Below are 19,373 nucleotides of genomic sequence, written 5' to 3'. Positions count from 1 at the left end.
AAGTAATGCCATAAGAACCCAGGTTCACACAAATACGCAGACAGAAAGGCAGCAGCAACTTTACGGCCATTGTCTAGAAAAATGAAGATATGATGAAACAGACTGATACGTATTAAAAAGCACCTGTAAGTTATTTGCATATTTAAATTGCAGTAATTGTTATGAAGAATATGCTATTAAAGATAATAATGGAATTCAGTCAGTTCAGAACTCTGCTGCCAGATTTGTAATCAAAACTAATAAGTGAGCACCTATCACTCCAGCTTTATCTACACGGGCTTCCTGTATCTTTTAGAATTGATTTTCTTTATTTCTTAAGTTCTACTTTGTTAAACTAACTCTTACATCACTGAGTCTCTGTCATTTTAAGTCTCTTGGGTCCTCTAAAACAAGCCTCCTAAATATTCCAAAAGCCCACAAAATAAAACTGGGGTAGCAGCCTTCATCACTTACACCCCCCAAACCGTGGAGCGTTTTACTAAAATGCATTAGAGAAGTAGGTTCTGTAGAGATATTTAAATAACTTAAAAACCTACTATTCAATTAAGCTTATAATAACCTACAGGTTTAATTAATTTTCTTTTAATATTTTAGCCATTCTTCTAATTACACCTTCTTTATCTATTTTTTTAAATGAAATATTTTTATTCTTTAATTTATGTGTTTGTTCCTGTTTTTATTTCCTTTGATTTGATTGGTCTGCCTTGTTTATTATTGATGATATGGCCTTGTGCATTTGCATTTTTTCTCATTTTGTCTTTATTTGATGAATATTGTATTATATATTTGATTTATTCTTCTTTTTAATATTTCTAACCTTTTTAAACTTTGTACTGTAAAGCACTTGTAGCTGCTTCATTGATGTATAAAAGTTGCTATATAAGTTTTATTTATTTATATAATAAAGTGAGGATCCGCAGTTATGCTGCTACTTCCCAATGTGGTAGTAGGCAGTTGTTGCCTGGTGCTAGAGATCATCTGCTTTACACAATAACATATGTGAAACAATGAAGAAGCACCTGAAACACAGGTATTGACAGAAATGTATATACTGTATTTTATGTAACAGATGGCACAGGATTGATACGACATAAACGACAGTCTACTTTTATTTCTCTATTATACAGTAACAATAACGGAAATAGCACATTTGACACAGTTTGCTGGTTTGAACGGGGTATTTTGGTAATGTGGCTATTCTTATGATGTCTGTTCAATGAACTGGAGCATTAGCTTCCACAGCAGTGTTCATGTTTCCTCTTATTACTGACCTTGTAATCACGCAAGATTTAGATGAAAAAATGTCTCAGCAGTGAAACATTAGCTTTGCTACATTTACATTAACCACAGTGTAACAGCAGCAGATGTTGAAAATGATTCCTGTTGTATATATATCAGCTTAGGCCCAGAGATCTTAATAGCAGCATGGGGCCCACTTCACAAAGACAGCATGACTTGGTCTATGGATTAATTTCCAGCAATTCTGAAATTCATGCATAATTAAAATTGTCTATGACAACTCAAATGGCCTGGAAATTACACACCTCTATAACCCAAGAAAATAAATCAGGCACTTAGCATTTTAGTCTGTGTAGTTACTGACTAATAAGATATAGGATTTTATAAGAATGGGATTTAAGTGGTTAAGACATTTATATACTGATTTCTCTTCATTACAAGGCTTGGGAATACTTTCCTTTAACATTTTATCATCCCTGAATGGTGGATTTTAAAACTCTGAAGGAACTTGAAAATAGCAATGCTGCAAATGCAGTCTGTGGCTTGTGAGTCAAATGGAAAATATGAACCTGGCCTATATAATTTGAAATGGCTGTTTATACTCATCTTCTCGGTTCATATAATCTCTCTTCCATTTCTTACCAAGTCTCCGTCCTTCCTCTCTCCTTCACATAAAACCTTCATTTCCGACCCAGAGCCTGTAGCACAATCAATTATTTACTCCCCATCACTGCCTTGTTGTCCAAAAGTGATCATCACTATTACAGCATGTGCGGAAAGAAATCTCATTATACAGGCTCTTTCATCAGCTGGAACATCATTGTGTCAACCAGGTAGCTGCCTGGTCCGCAGGCTGCAGGAAATTGGACACATGGACAGGTTTCCTATCAGATAGTTCTGAACCTGCTTCCCTTCTATTTTTGAATGTAAGTATCTGGGAAAAGATGTGCCTTATTGAAATTAGAATTGGTGGGTTTTTTCCCCTCTTTCTTTAACAGTCATCTGTAACATTTTGGAAGGCGCTGGTGAGATTACAATAAGAGAATTACAATGGAATTAGAAATAGGGCCTACTGTGCCTGCTGAGATTACCACTTTGGAAAATCCAAACCAAAGGCGTTTAAACATTAACATTTGACTGTAATGTAACGTAGCTATAGACCAAGTTGCCACTGAGTACCTATCTAGTACCTAGTAGAACCGGTGTGGATAAAAACAACATGAATCCAATAGGGGCAGGATGTGTTTGTACAAGACCCTACAGAAATGATCAGATTTTACAGGTCAGAAGGGATGTAAACTGGATCACTGGGCAGTTGCTTCAAATGGCCCTTACCACCTCATACTGGCCTCTCATGTCAGATATGTTGGCTATGTCTGAGATTCACTGACGTGAATATCATAAAATCATACTGTTTCCCCACTGCCTCCCTCTCACTAGGCCTGTGTGAGATAAAGTGAGTGCTGAAATGTCAGAGTTGTATGTGCTTGTGATTTGCTCGATTGTAGCTCATCTGTTTGCTTGTATGATGTTTGTCACTCATCCTTCTCTGATCTCCAGCCATGAATTAGAATCATAAGTGTTTTATTGAATGCCTTTATTTTAAACTGTGATCGTAGAAAAAGTGGGAGACAGGCACAAGCTCAGTGATGTGTCGAAAAAAAATGTTATTAGTAGAAAGTCTATTTCAGCACTCTTATGTCCTAATGACAGCTATGCATTGACTCTCCACGTTATTCTGCCCCAAATTAAATGTTTCTGAGTGAGCTGGTGTAAAATTGCTCTCTTGTAGATTGCTTTGGTTTGGAAGAACTTCGTGTATTAACACCACAAGCTTTTCATCACTGAACAATTCATTTTCAAATTTCTTTTTAAACTTGCTGCTAACTTGCCTGTTACTGTGTCTTTCAAACCCTGTACCTTGCAAAACACAGTGTAATTAGCAGGTGGTCCTTGAAAACTGAACGTTAATTTAGGCATATTGTGCACATTCTACCAGTTCTGTCACTGCTTTCAAAAACCTTTAAATAATACGGAAATGTTAGAAGGACAAGCTTGTCTTTGATTTCTGTTCCCAAATTCCTCCCAAATTCTGTCCTACACAGTCACATAATGCTGCTACTTTGAAAGGGCAAAGGCTAGTACATGCTTCTCCAGAAGGAGAGGTGACTATTTGTGAGATTGAGGCGTATGAAATCAACTAAATCTACAATTGTTATAGAATAAGGTACAATTATGTTCCATAAAAGGTACTAAATATGTAACCTTGAGGGTACCACCACAATGACAGTTTTTCTGACAGTGTGGGGTGGGGGTGCAGAGTCTTCTTACCCATCAGTTGTGCACAGATGTGGCACTTTTCCACTGAATGGTACCTGCTCTACTTGACTCTACTCATTTGGACCCTGGTCGGCTTTTCAATATAAAGCCCCCAACCACAAAGTGTAGCAGATGACGTCACAAACCACCACCTCTAACAGGAACTGTGGGTTTTGGAAATTACAACAATGGTAGAGGTAATGTTAAGCGTTGTTTACTCATCGTGGAGTCATGTACACAGTTTTTTCATTCTCGTCGGACACTAAACCTAGGAGCATTCAAATTGTTTCAAAACACCACATGCTTCATTTGTGAGGCAGATAAAAGAATGTGGTTAATGCAGTGGTCTGGAGATTTTACAAGTATCTAGTTTGTGCTGGAGGTCTGCATTTCGCAGTGTAAGCAAGTCTCTCTGGTCAATCAGCGCTCTAACATGTACATGTGATGTTTAGTCCCTACTCAGATCACTGGAAACCAGGAGAAAGAGGGGTCTAAAAAAAAGCACATCATGCTTTCAGGGGGCAGATACCAGATTTGCCTAATGGTAAAGCCAAAAAACAAACAAAAAAAAGACGGTGACAGTACACTGTACACACAGAAGTCTAACAATGATACGTGATATTGTGTGTTGTAAAAGTTTGACAATATTGAGTTCCTCAGCACTCTTCTTCACAGCAATGTAGCAATTTTTTAGAGATTCATTTTTGACTGGACGTCAGATCTGATTTATCAGCCTCCTGTTTGGAAGTTTTATCTGCATCCATGCTGAAAGCCCTTGCTTCAGTGTAGACATGGCACCTTATCTCCAGAGCGATCCACAAACGATTGGATGAGTTTCTCTTGAATTAGGAGAGCGGTGCTTCAAGGCCCGTCACTCTGGTGCTCATTAGCGAGGATGTGATCTGACAGGATGTGTCAAAGAACCGGTGCCGGACACAAATAAAAGCTGAACGTGCTGCCTCAGCAGCTCTGGTGGTCTTGCTTCTCCTCATATAGACGAGAGGGCTGAGTCAGAAAGACTCTGCTGAGGATTAAAAGCCTTCCATACATCTTTGGGGCAGCAGGAAAATAAAAACCAGCAGCCATACACAATTCGCCCATTAACCACAACACGCGGACAAATGGAGCAATTAAGAGAACAGAGACACACTGGAGGCCTGGAGGCTGCTGAGAGGAGCTCTGCACTGAGGCTTTGTTGTATTTAGGGTAACACAAACATCTGGATGTTGGTCTGAGGGTGCTGTGATGGATTTTCAATACCATGGAGCGTCCAGCTGAAGCAACTGTCCATGCATCAGATAAAATTGACACACCCCCCGCCCCAACAATGTGACAAAAACGCATCTTTTTATTCATCACACTTTATATGCCTTGAAATTTGTAGCTGTAATTTCATGTTCCTGCTACCGCTGCTGAGCCATAATTGAATTGATATTTAACTCACAAAGAAAAGACTTTCACTGACTGACTGGATTGTATTTTGTACATATAAACAAATTACTTTTTTATGTGCGCAAGGGACTCCAAAAAATATGGGAGAGTGGCAAATTAAGAGTGAAAGATTTTTAGAATTACACGTTTCACACAATCCACGATAAGCATGTGAATATAAAAAAGTATAAAAGGAGCACAAGAGACTCAGGAGTGTTGTGGCTCAATAATTTGTGTCAAACTGAGTTAGGGAACTTTCTAACTGTTAAAATAATATATATTTCTCAACACAAGACTCAAGAAAAATGATGTTCCTGCACCATTATTTTAGGAGAAAGTCATGCATCAGGACCCTTTAGAATCGCCATGGTGATGCTGGGCCCAATGATCAGATGCTCCCAAAGACAGTGGAAACATGTGCTATGGTCAGATGAGTCCAGGGTTTAATATGTTTTAAGGAAAAAAATAGATGTGTTCAAAATAGGTGCAAAAACCAAGATATTTCATAACACTGAGGTTCATAAGCGGCCATGAACTGCAAGACTTTCATGATACCATTGATTGGGGATTTTAGGGAGATGCTGTTATTTCCTGAGAAGTCCATGGTTATTTCAGCAAGTCAGTGCCAGGCTTCATTCTGCATCTGCTTCAACAACATTGCTTCACAGACTCACAGTGTATGCGCTTGACTGCCCTGCCTACGTGATTAAAGCAAGGGTGTTATAACATAGTGGAAAACATGCTTCTGTCCCAAATTTGTTACAGGCATCAGCTTCTAAATTTGTTCTTATTTACCAAACGAAATAAAGTGGGTCAAACTAAACATCAGAATTTTTCCTTTGTACATTTTTCAGTTAAGTAATGAGAATTATCCCAGTCACAAATTCTTGTTTATATATATATATACAGGGGTTAGAAAATGAAACTGAAACACCTGTCACTTTAGTGTGGGAGGTTTCATGGCTAAATGGGACCAGCCTGGTGGCCAATCTTCATTAATTGCACATTGCACCAGTAAGAGCAGAGTGTGAAGGTTCAATTAGCAGAGGGTAAGAGCACAGTTTTGCTCAAAATATGGCAATGCACAGAATATTATGGGTGACATACCAGAGTTCAAAAGAGGTCAAATTGTTGGTGCACGTCTTGCTGGCGCATCTGTGACCAAGAGAGCAAGTCTTTGTGATGTATCAAGAGCCACGGTGTCCAGGGTAATGTCAGCATACCACCGAGAAGGACGAAACACATCCAACAGGATTAACTGTGGACGTAAGAGGAAGCTGTCTGAAAGTGATGTTCGGGTGCTGACCCAGATTGTATCCAAAAAATATTAACACCACGGCTGCCAAAATCATGGCAGAATTAAATGTGCACCTCAACTCTCCTGTTTCCATCAGAACTGTCCGTCGGGAGCTCCACAGGGTCAATACACACGGCCGGGCTGCTATAGCCAAACCTTTGGTCACTCATGCCAATGCCAAATGTCGGTTTCACTGGTGCAAGGAGCACAAATCTTGGGCTGTGGACAATGTGAAACATGTATTGTTCTCTGATGACTCCACCTTTACTGTTTTCCCCACATCTGGGAGAGTTATAGTGTGGAGAAGCCCGAAAGAAGCGTACCACCCAGACTGTTGCATGCCCAGAGTGAAGCATGGGGGTGGATCTGTGATGGTCTGGGCTGCCATATCATGGCATTCCCTTGTGCATCCAATGGTTCAAACATTGTATCCTGAAGGTGGTGCCGTTTCTTTTATATATATATATATATATTTCAGGGTTTATAGATTTGAAATGCCTCCGTCCAATCAAAGACTCCCCAGCCACATATCTCATTAAAAGTGAGCTCTGTCACACAGCACTGACAGAAAATCACACATGATAGTGCACAGCTAGCAGCTACAACTATGCTGACCTCCTGTTCACTCACCTAACTGCAGTCAGTTCCACCTTTAGAACATGTAAGTCAACACTGAAAGATTTGTTCCTTCAGAAAGAAATGAAGGGGGTTCGGAAATTCCTCCCCCGCTGGTGTCCTCCCGCTCTCTCTGAAGTGGCTGCCATCTCTGATCACACAAATTAGCTGCCGTGGCTAAGAAGGGGAGAACAAAAGCTCAATATGTGGTCGACAGGAAGCGATAAAACGATAAAGCACTGGTGGAACATGGCTGCACTTCTCAGACTTAATCCAGCAGTCGACAAGCACTTCCAGAAATTCACACCTGAGAGAGAGGGAGTGAGCGAGCCCGCACAGCCTAAAAATAGCCTCCGCACACTGTCATAGCAAAACACTAGACTCAGGTGTTTATTTATTAATTTCTTTTCTAATTCGAACATCTGTTCCCTTGTTTTGCATCGCCAGAGCCGGGGAGGAATAGCAAACAACAATCAACAATAATTTCACATGAACAAGGCCCATTTGGTCCCAGAATTCCAAGAAAATTACAAACATGCATCAGTGCACATTAATAATGAAATGTAAAAGTTTTCACATGCACTGCAGTGCAACAAAAGTTGGACTAATTTAGACCGTCCATCTGGATGGATTAGTGGACAGGAGGACTGTTTAGGGGCAGAGCTCACAAACAGCAGTGGGCAGCCACCTCAGAGCCTTTGGAGTGTTTGGGGGTTAGGTGCATAGCTTAAGGGCACATCAGCCATGGGTGATGGCTGAGAGAGCTCCCTGTATATTATTTGTAAATAAAGAATTTTAATCTGTTAGCCAGGTCATCCAATGATCACTGAAATTAGATTTCCAATGATGTCAAAGTGAAGGCAAGCGCTCCTGTGGAAATTATTCGTAATAATGGCATCTGATTGGCTACTCACAGTCAAAGAAGAAAGCAACATAAAGTTTATTTATCCCACATCCAGTTACCTGAATATTTTCTATCAAAATATTTTAATATAATGGTCCCAGAATGGCAGCCGTTGCTTGTTTGTCAGCAATTTCCTCTGGAACGTTTGCTACAGTGGGCAGGTTAGCTAGACAGGGACATTTTAATAGTCATGGAAAAAACTGCAATAAATATCATGACATATGAAAAATCAGGTCTGTCCTTAATAACCTGGGTGGCATAGCACAGTGGATAACACTGCAGATACCTATACACTATACCTATAATAGTCCCGGGGTAGACCTGCATATGTAACATGATTAAAAAAGAGAGACGCTGGAGAGAAGCATTTGTCAAATGTCAGTTGAAATGTAAATCTCATTTAAATATCTTACTCAGTCACTGATTTTGCTGAAATAGAACCAAGTGTGTTTACCAGTTTGTAACACGTCGGACACTGATGTCTGATTCTTTTACAGAGCCAGACAATATTGTAGTGAAAATAGTGCTAGCAGCTGCGCAAAACACTGAATTCCTAACTGTGAGGAACATTCAGTGAGCAGCAAGATAAGCTCTAACAGTGTGATAAAGCACCATCTTAACCTTCAAGATGAGACAAGATCCAATCATTAGTGGACAACCTGCAAAGCCTCTTTGTGTGAAAGTGAACCCATAGGCTACCCACTCCGAAAATGTATTCACCGTTCTTTTGACAGGTTTCTGAGCGTGGTTTCTCTCAAGCGATACAAGCAGTGATGCATGTGAAATTTCACGCCTCACGTAAATGACAGAAAGATCAATTTCTCTCTGGCTGCTACGACTCAGGACAGCACCAAAGGAATATTTCAATAATATTATTATGGGACGAGACAGTCACCACATTTAGGAGATGTCTGCTATTTGTCAAGCATGCTGATTGTTCTCAGCGCAGGGCTAAGAATGAATTTATGTTTGCGAGTTGTGTGTCAGCTTCAGCTACTGAATCAGCCACCGTCAAACGCTTCTCTGAAAGTCTATATAATCGGGACTGTGTGGCAATAGATGAGGACATCGATGTGATTTACAGCTTCCATCTGCGTGCTTCCCTTCTCTCAATAAGTCAATAACATTGACTGATGCCAGAAAAGATGGATCTAATAGATGCTGTCCTGGCTTGAGATAGAGTGGCCGTATATATCTTATACTTGGGGGCAATTTGGGCCTATTCTGGGTTAAAATATATATGCCATTGTTGTTTGTCATACATGACAGAGACTTTTTAATACATTAAATAAATCAATAAATCTTAGTTGTGTTACTATCAGATTTGTGTCTGGTCTTTTAAAAAAAACAAAACACTATAAACACTGATGTATAGACTACTATGACGTGGATGCTGCAGACTTATGTTTCAAGGCTGGATTCATCAGAAAAAGAACAAGGCCTCACCTCGAAACAAGTGAGGCACGGGTGAAAAAGTGCCCAGATTCCTATATGCTTTCAAGATGCATCCTCACAACACAGACGTAATAAATTGGCCTACACAAGGGAAATTCTGAAATCTAAGTAGAAGCCTGGCAAAGGAGATTTTTTTTCCAATCAGGAGTTGAGAAGACGGAGTGCGTGGGGCGGACTTTTTAATATGTCTCGGCATTGATTGGAAAGATAAAGAGCGGCTCTTCATTATGAACACTGGCCCAGAGGGTCGGTGCACTGTTAACTTCAGACAGAGAGAGATATGGATTTCCGCAGCCTGTTCTTGGGCAGGTCACACGGCTCAAAGATATTTCAGGTTTAATATGTTCAAGGACCTGCGTTAATGATGTGCCCCAATCCCCAACTAATTCATTTCCCTATCTTCCAGCACACCACGCCGTGGAAGCTCTCGCTCTCGAATAGAAAAGCATTTACTGACGTCTTCATGACGGAGCGCCCAAGCCGATAAGGTACAAAGAACTAGGCTTCTAACCACTGACAACAAAGCTGATGCTCACTCAGATCAGAGCCGCTTTTGAGTCGAACCTCTGAACTGAAATTATTTGTGGTGGGTTTGACCGAATATGTTATGTTACGTTTTCATCTCCTTTACCGAAAGAGATGCACAGAAATGGCACAAACATTTTCAGGCAAAATGGTCAGAAAAGATTCAAAGCCCGTAATAAAAGAAGGGAAATCCGAGCAACGACATTATAGCCTTGATTACATCACACAGGACATGTTCAAACATATATTGAGACTTTGTAGAGACTGGTGGAACGAGCTCAACTACATTATCATGTACCCATTGCTGAATGTAACAACCTTAATAATACAATACCTTATCTTCCTTTGGCTGAGAGGAGCTGAGGTCTAGAAATGCCTACCAGTTTGTGACCATAAAAGAACAGAATAACTCTATCTTTTACAACAAAGACTGCATAGGCCTGAGAAGTGATTATAAACACTGTTTGATTCTTTGCTCTCCTAAAGAAGTAAATTGAAGTTGCAGCTCGTGGTGCAGCAGGTTCAGTGTCGCAGTCACAGCTCCAGGGACCTAGAGGTTGTGGGTTCAAGTCCCACTCCGGGTGACTGTCTGTGAAGAGTTTGGTGTGTTCTCCCTGTGTCTGTGTGGGTTTCCTCCGGGTGACTGTCTGTGAGGAGTGTGGTGTGTTCTCCCTGTGTCTGCGTGGGTTTCCTCCGAGTGACTGTCTGTGAGGAGTGTGGTGTATTCTCCCTGTGTCTGCATGGGTTTCCTCTGGGTGCTCCTGTTTCCTCCCACAGTCCAAAAACACACCTTGGTAGGTGGATTGGCGAGTGTCCGTAGGTGTGAGTGTCCATAGGTGTGAGTGTGTGAGTGAATGTGTGAGTGTGTGTGCTCTCCCTGTGAAGGACTGGCGCCCCCTCCAGGGGGTGTTCCCACCTTGCGCCCAATGATTCCAGGTAGGCTCTGGACTCACCGTGACCCTGAACTGGATAAGGGTTACAGATAATGAATGAATGAATGAATGAATGAATGAGTGAAGTTACAGCAGAATAACATCAATGATATCTGTAGCCTCAGGTCTATAAAAAATAAAAAATCTGAGCCAAAATAGCCATATAACTACTGAAAGATTAGTGCTGAAACTGGCTTCTTAACTGCTTGCTCTTTTATTGAATGCTTATTTATAGGAAGCCCCTACTGCACTATTTATAGTGCAATGAGAAATGTAATACAAAAAAAAAAAACATGCTTAACTTTGTTCAAACTTGTTGCTTTGGAATTGATAGTGGTCAACTGTACTGTAATACATTTATTTTATGTATTTTTATTTAATATTATCTGTTGGTACCAACTGTACCATAATTCAGTTGACTGTGTCATTCGCTGTTGGTTTCAGTGCCGAATTTTCTTTATGGTGCATCACTACAGTTTCACATTTCAGGCAGATGTGATGGCAAATGTGGGGACCCCGGCTCCGCTGCGCTTATATTCTCAAAACACAAGCACAAGACATCTAGCTGACAGAGCAACAAGGAATCTGAGTAAGCCTGACTGCTTGTTCCCTGACTGCTTGTTTATCCAACTCACAAAACGCAACATTAGCTTCCCAGAATTGCTTTAAGTCTAGGGCTTGTGGAGCAGAGCTTTGGTGTTTATTGGGGTTTGTTATTCTGAGAAAGTGTGCGGATGGGGCTTTGTGGTGTGTGGGATGTTGTATACATTGCTGGAGGATAACAGGCAGAGAGATGTCACAGCAGCTGTCAGAAAAATGGAATCATGGAGACTTTCCTGCTGCTTAAAGAGCATGGAATATAGGCCCCACTTGATTCTGATTGAGGCTGGGCATGCATTGATTGCATTGACCCCCACTGGTTTTCCACACAGTACAGGATTAAGTGAAGCCCAGGATCTTTGAGAGCTGCTTGTTGAAAGAGGGAGAAGAATTTCTCCAATTCTCCCCAACCCCCATCCTCCTTTATTACTTTGTTTTTCCTGGTCCTAGTCATTAGTGCATTCACAAGAAAGAAGGGACAGCTATGAATGCTTGTCATTCTTTTTTGATGATGATGATCAGGTTGGAGCTCCTCTGCCAAGTGCTGAGTAAGACGGTTTAAAAGATCTATTTATGAGATAAGATTTATTACAGCTTTTACTGTTATTCAGCTTGTATTCATCACTGACCGAGGACCAGATTATTACAAGGAAAATACTTTTTTTTCTATGCGGCCCTGGAAGCCTGGAAAATGAGTAGCACTATATAGAACAGAAGCACAGGGAGCAGAAGCTATGATTCATTGAAAGGTGTTTATGGAGTATGTACAATCTGTTGCATTAATTAAAAAAAATAATAAGGTGATGACATCATCCTTGTGTAAACAATATTACATTAAGTTAATTCATTCATTGTCTATAACCACTTATCCAGTACTGGGTCGAGGTGGGTCTGGAGCCTACCCAGAATCACTGGGCACAAGGTGGGATCACAACCTGGAGGGGGTGGCAGTCCTCCACAGGACGACACACACTCACACATTCACTCACACCTAGGGACACTTTTGAGTCGCCAATCCACCTACCAGCATGTGTTTTTGGACTGTGGGAGGAAACTGGAGCACCCGGAGGAAACCCACACTGACACAGGGAGAACACACCACACTCCTCACAGACAGTCACCCGAAGGAAACCCACACTGACACAGGGAGAACACACCACACTCCTCACAGACAGTCACCCGGAGGAAACCCACGCAGACACAGGGAGAACACACCACACTCCTCACAGACAGTCACCCGGAGGAAACCCACACTGACACAGGGAGAACACACCAAACTCCTCACAGACAGTCACCCGGAGGAAACCCACACTGACACAGGGAGAATACACCAAACTCCTCACAGACAGTCACCCGGAGAAAACCCACACTGACACAGGGAGAACACACCACACTCCTCACAGACAGTCACCCGGAGAAAACCCACACTGACACAGGGAGAACACACCACACTCCTCACAGACAGTCACCCGGAGGAAACCCACACTGACACAGGGAGAACACACCAAACTCCTCACAGACAGTCACCCGGAGGAAACCCACACTGACACAGGGAGAACACACCACACTCCTCACAGACAGTCACCCGGAGGAAACCCACGCAGACACAGAGAGAACACACCACACTCCTCACAGACAGTCACCCGGAGAAAACCCACACTGACACAGGGAGAACACACCACACTCCTCACAGACAGTCACCCGGAGGAAACCCACACTGACACAGGGAGAACACACCACACTCCTCACAGACAGTCACCCGGAGGAAACCCACGCAGACACAGGGAGAACACACCACACTCCTCACAGACAGTCACCCGGAGAAAACCCACACTGACACAGGGAGAACACACCACACTCCTCACAGACAGTCACCCGGAGGAAACCCACACTGACACAGGGAGAACACACCAAACTCCTCACAGACAGTCACCCGGAGGAAACCCACACTGACACAGGGAGAACACACCACACTCCTCACAGACAGTCACCCGGAGCAGGACTTGAACCCATAACTTCCAGGTCCCTGGGTGGGTAAGTGATTTTTTTTTTATCAAAGTGTGATTTGATTTGTGATATCACTCAACCCTGATTGTCATTTCACAACATATACACGAAATAAAGAACAAGGAGTAGAAAATAAGCACTAATATTTGTATTAAATGTGCTGTAATATTGGCAGTTTTTCTGCCAAAAATCTAGTGCAATTATGCATTAGAGAGAAAGCCACAAAACTGTCAGAACTGAAGATCAACGTTTGCAAGACTCTTGCCAGATTAACTTCACTGTCACTTTGTTTCAGCCAGTCTGTAAAGCAGGTGCACATATAAAGCACACTTTGTTTGCTGAACTGTTTTCTATTGGGTTTGACTGATTCCAGTTCACATTGGGCTGAAATGTAATTCTACTTTAGTATTTGACCAAAGGAGCTGTTATTTCAAGGTTGTGCTAAACAGTTATGTAGTAATGGGTAACTGCTGTGAAGTGAAACTAACTGAATATTCCTAATTCCTGCATGGACCTTTAAACCAAATGCTACAGCACATGAGAATCCTTTATCTGCTATGTTAGCACGTTCATAACGAAGAAAACATTTTTACTGCCTTTACTCATCAAAGCATGCTTATTGATGGTTTAATGTGGCGATTTTTATTTAATGCTGGCTTTCCCTAAATGTACAGTTTAGTGAATAGAAGGTTAGACATCCTGAGCTTTTGCTGAGCTACAGCACCTGAAAGTGTTTCCTCACTTCGTCAAAACATGCCTTACATGTATTGCAAAATGTCTGATGTACGTTTGACAGGTGACTTCCTCAGATCTTCTGATCTTAACACTTCAGTCTAACTTGCTGATACGCAAGGTGTCCATGCACGAAAGTTATCACATATCCAATATGACTATTATATCCTTCACACATCACATATATGCCTATTAAATGTTTTTTTCTCTCCCTGTCTCTAGCTCCCTTACCAGGATATCACACAGGCTGTGCTCTGCTTTACACACTGAAAAAAGGTGAAACTTTAGACCTGCGATGTCATTAGCAGCATATCTACGACATTTCCAATTAACACACTGCACACGTACAGGTGTCAAGCACATCTCTTTAAGGGACATGGCTGGCTCTGGCGCTCTGATAAGCCATTGTATGGTAAACAGGTCCTGTGAAAAAAAAGGAAAAAAATGGGCATGACAGTTCATTTGAACTGTTCCTTATATTTAACCTTCAAAATTTCATACCGTGCATGGCAACGGTTGCTATGAAAAAGCTGCAAAGCTTTAGCAACGCTGAAAAAAAAAATTAAAAGGAGCCATCTGCCTATAAGAGCACATTTTATTCCTCTTTTGCAGATGATTTATATTCAGCTAGAGCAGGCTTGACCTTGCTTACAGAAGCCCTACACAAAAACAAATATTTGGAACCACCCCCCCACCCCACTTCATAACATATCTCTGACATTAAAAGTGTGCATATGTACTGGGCTCTCAGCATCTCCTCCATTCTGAGTAGGACAGTGCAGTTAAAGATTGGACTCGGCTGGTGTGTTTATTCAAAGATCCTGGGTGATACGATTGTCAAAACCCTGACTGAAGGCGTGATATACAGTAGAAGAAAAGCAGCTAGACAGAAAAGAAATAATAATAAAAAAAAAGATCGGAGCAAAATGTGGCTCAGCGTGAGACGTTTCAATAGAGAAATGTCTTGACGTCTTGAATAGAGAAAATGTTTTCTAACGGCCCTGTGCACTTGAGACTAACCCAGCATTTTACACAATGATACTTCAGTGTGGCATGCTGGGGCAGATACACACAATGTTATTTCATTTCAGGAAGGCAGGCCGTTAAAGCTGATAAATCATAACTTGTAACAAGTGTCTCAAACTAAAATCTATAAAAAGAAACCTGCACCATTCTCAAATATCAGATCGTCACTAGTCACTGCACTTCTTTCTTCTTTAGACTTAAAGCCACTGTACACAGTTTCTGTATTACACTGTATACACTGTATAAAAAAACAACACAAAATTAAGCTTCTCAAGTGAAAGGTGCATTTACCCTGCTGTCAAGTTCAAACTTCAATACTCATTCACATAAATCTTTTACTGTGCCTTTAAGGGGACTTTGAGGATAGCATTCATTAGCACAGTCTACTGACACCTGTGCACTGGTGGCGGTGGATATTCAGAACCTTATGCCAAACTTCCATGCAAATGTCGCAGTTCAACTTATGACGAGGAACATATGCTTTACTGTCAAGAAATTATGACTTCTTGTAGGCCATTTTTAACAATGTAGGTGACATTCTTTTTTGCAGCTCTGAGAAAAGCAACTGAATGGATATCTTCAATAACTTCAATACATTTATGCTCAAAAACTATGTATGCCTTCAAACTGGAGCTCATGAATACAGTACGTTTGGGCTTGAATCTAACTTTATAAAAGCTGGAGTTCTATACTGAGTGCATTTGGAAACCTTGCGTATTGTTCAGTACCTATTTAATTTCACTGAGTGTACATGGGTTGTTTGAGAACAGTAGGATTTTCTGAACAGATTCCGAGCTACATGTAGTACACCAACAATGACTGTGAAATTTCTATCAAAGCATTTAAAAAAGCCTCAGCACATACAGTAATCAAGTAAGGAGTAGCTTTACTAAAGCAGGGACTCAGCCTTGGTAAATCTGAGGTGGATCAATATAAATCAGCCCTTCCAAACACTTTGGGTTTTGAAGAGGGAACTCTAATAAATGCAGTAAAGCAAGAGCACAAAAGATATTAATAAATGCTAATGGACCACTGGATATTGTCAGTAAATCACAACAGCCACATTAGAGGCATAATATAATTTGTGATCATGTAGCCATTTGTATATATGCCTTTATGTTTTTAAGAGTTTTAATAATGTGGTTTAAAAACAGGTATTTGTTATATTACCTACACTATATGGGCTGTATCCACATTTATCATACTGTCAAAATATTAACAAGGTATTACAGTGGGGTGGGGTTGCACTGTTGTGCTGCTTGAGCCTCATATATGTGAGTAAGCGTCAAGTGAAGGGTTTTCGGCGCTGTGCAGTTCAGCCCATCACATCAAAATAAGCAAAATAAAACAGGCTCTGAAGTGTTAAGAAGCACAGCTGGCCTGCTAAAAGACACTTGTTGTTAGGCACATCACAACAGATGGTTATCTAGAAAAGTGAGGCTCAACACTAACACATTTAGAGGATAAAGCCTCATACCTGTGAGTGAGGTGTCTTCTGAGTGTTTTGTCTGTTTTCTGCTTTGTTCCTCTCTCTTTTAACCCAAACTCTAAACTCAGAAGTACGGTGGAGTACTGGGCTTGTTTTTTTCCCCAGCCATTGAGATCCCACAGTGCCCCCTACCTGTGGCTCTCTTATATGAACATATATTAACTCTTTGGCCTTGTACCAAGAAATACAGAAAAGACATTTGACACACATCATAACTACCACCCTCATTTTGAGATACTGTCCACATTTAAAATGAGTGAATTAAACAATGTTAAAATGCACAAAACATTAGCTATATTAAAGCACAAAAAATACAATGAGGAGACTTAGCAGCTACTCATGAGCTTAATGTCACTGTGTGAGGAGTTGAAGTGCTTTGGTCATCTAGTCTTAAGCCTTCCCAGAAGTGAAGAGGCTGCTAATTCAATAAAGGAAGACAAAATACTTATTATTACTCTTCATTTCAGAAGAAAATGTTAAAAGAACAGACTGTGTGCCATATAGAGTTCTATTTAGCACGACCTGAAAGAAGGTTGGACTGGAACATTAAACCTGACAAAGATCACCAGGTGGTTCTAACTTCCAGCAGATAAGTGGCTGGGTAAAAAACACTGAGCTCCTAACAGTGGGGGACACTGAGAGAGCTGCCAGATAACAAGTTCTAACAGTGTGATAAAGTATCAACTTAACCTTCAAGATGAGACAAGATACATTCATTAATGGGCGACCTGCAAAGTCTCTTTGTGTCACTTTTTCTCTCAGATCCAAATCTTGCTTTATTGAATTTCACTCGGAAAAAGCGATACGCTGCACCCTCTGTCAGTGTGGCTGGGGAAGCTGATGCTGGACAACTTGCCAATAAGATGACATCTGCTTTACGAAAAATTAAATTATGGAGCCTGAGGCCTGGTCATCATCCTGACAATGGCTCAGACACAATGGCAGTGAGATCTATTTTGTGCAATTTGAGACAGAAATGTAGGCGTGTGATATAATCCAGGTTTGTTTGGTATATTCTGTTCCTTTCTTACCAGGTTATAATTATGTGTCAAATGCATTTGATTGGATCTTTAAAATGTACTGCATGCTTCCATGGAAACTAACTCTTTCATGGTGGAATGAGGGGTAGGGCATGTACCATGCCGTTTCTGCTTTCAATAAGTAAATCAATAAAAAAAATGCCTCTAAAGTGCCATTCAATGTGCAGTGATAAGTAGCTTTTTTAGAAATAATTCTATATTCAAGAGGCTCATCCGAATGGTATATATGGCATGCATTGTGACTCTTATTCAGTCGTATCGCCAATATCGGACAATATATGTATTACATATACACACACTATCCACTTTATAAGTAACACTTGCTCTATACTTCCACTCACTGGCTCCATTATGAGGTCCTTATTATCTTATAGGTTCAATATACACATGTACAATTTCAGTCTGTAGTCTGTCTGTCATCATGCACAATTGGTCAGTCCTGGGTTTACACCAAAATCGTACTTATTTTTGGGAATATAGCATTAACCAATAGCATGAGATATGGCTATGGCACAGCTGCCTATGATCCTAAATACACCATGCTCAATGCTAAATGTGAGTTAGGGTTTAAAATCCCCCAAGTACAGGGCAATAGAGCAGAGGAACTGCATTCTCATGATGGAGCTCCATCCAATGCATTCTTGATGAGTTGGAGCAGCTGGTGTAATCCAATACTAAACCAGCCTTAGTTCCTGAAATCACTCATGTTTAATGTTTATGTGGCTGAAATCAATCACAGCAATGTAAAGCATTTCCAGAAGATTAAAAACTGTTGCTAGAAAAGTGAAAAGCTCACAAGGACCACTATTGTTTTCAGAATATCTGTGGTTGAGCAGGTGCCTACACATTTTTGACCATATAATTTGGGTTTAAATACATATGAAAAATCCACCAACCTTGACTCCTAAGCTTAGCCACTTAGCACTTTCTGTACAAATGATTTCACACATTCAGACGACAGCGCAATCAAGAGATATTTTTTCCTAGCTCGCCCTATTGTCTTTAAATATCCGTGCATTAGTAGCCTGGCTGATGAAAAGGTGAGCTGCACACACCACTGCACAGACGACATGGATGGATAGTAACCTCAAAGAATGACAGGAGAGCGCTGTTAAACCCCATCATGCATTAAGGCGAAAACGATCCTGCAATGTGAAAATCTCAATCTCCATTGAATTCTCATTTTGTGGTGCCTTGTTATGTCCTATTTGATCCTATAAAATAGCAGCGTGACTTCCCTCTGTGGACAGGAATGCAGGGAGTAGAACAGAGAGAGGGAAGGGGAGTGGAGAAAGAAAGCAGTAAGTCTTCTTGGCACCTCTGTTCATTTTCACCTTCTTGAGAGCTTGCATTCCTTGTTCACACTAGCTAATGAGGCAAGTCCACAAATTCTTTACACTTAGGCTGATAAAGGTAATAACACTATTTTAAAAGAATCTAGAATAGAATAACCCTGCAGAAAGCTTTCAAACCCTTCTAGGGCTGTTACAAGTTTAATATTTTTTGCTGACAATTAGCTGGTAGAGAAATGACTGCAACTAAACTTTTTGTTCATCGTGTGAAAATACCATGTAGCCTTAAGTCATCAAACTGGGTGATCAGCATTCCTGCTGAAGTGCTATTAACAAATGTCAAAAAAAAAAAATGATACCCCACCACCTAATGCTGTCTAAAGACAAACGTAAAATACACAAAACGTGGCTACTCACCGGTGACATCTAATGGTGCATTTCCACTGCCTGGCGCTTATTTAATTTGGTCC

This window comes from Hoplias malabaricus, chromosome 5 (assembly GCF_029633855.1).
Source record: "Hoplias malabaricus isolate fHopMal1 chromosome 5, fHopMal1.hap1, whole genome shotgun sequence".
NCBI lineage: Eukaryota > Metazoa > Chordata > Actinopteri > Characiformes > Erythrinidae > Hoplias > Hoplias malabaricus.
This window is presented reverse-complemented; position numbering follows the sequence as displayed.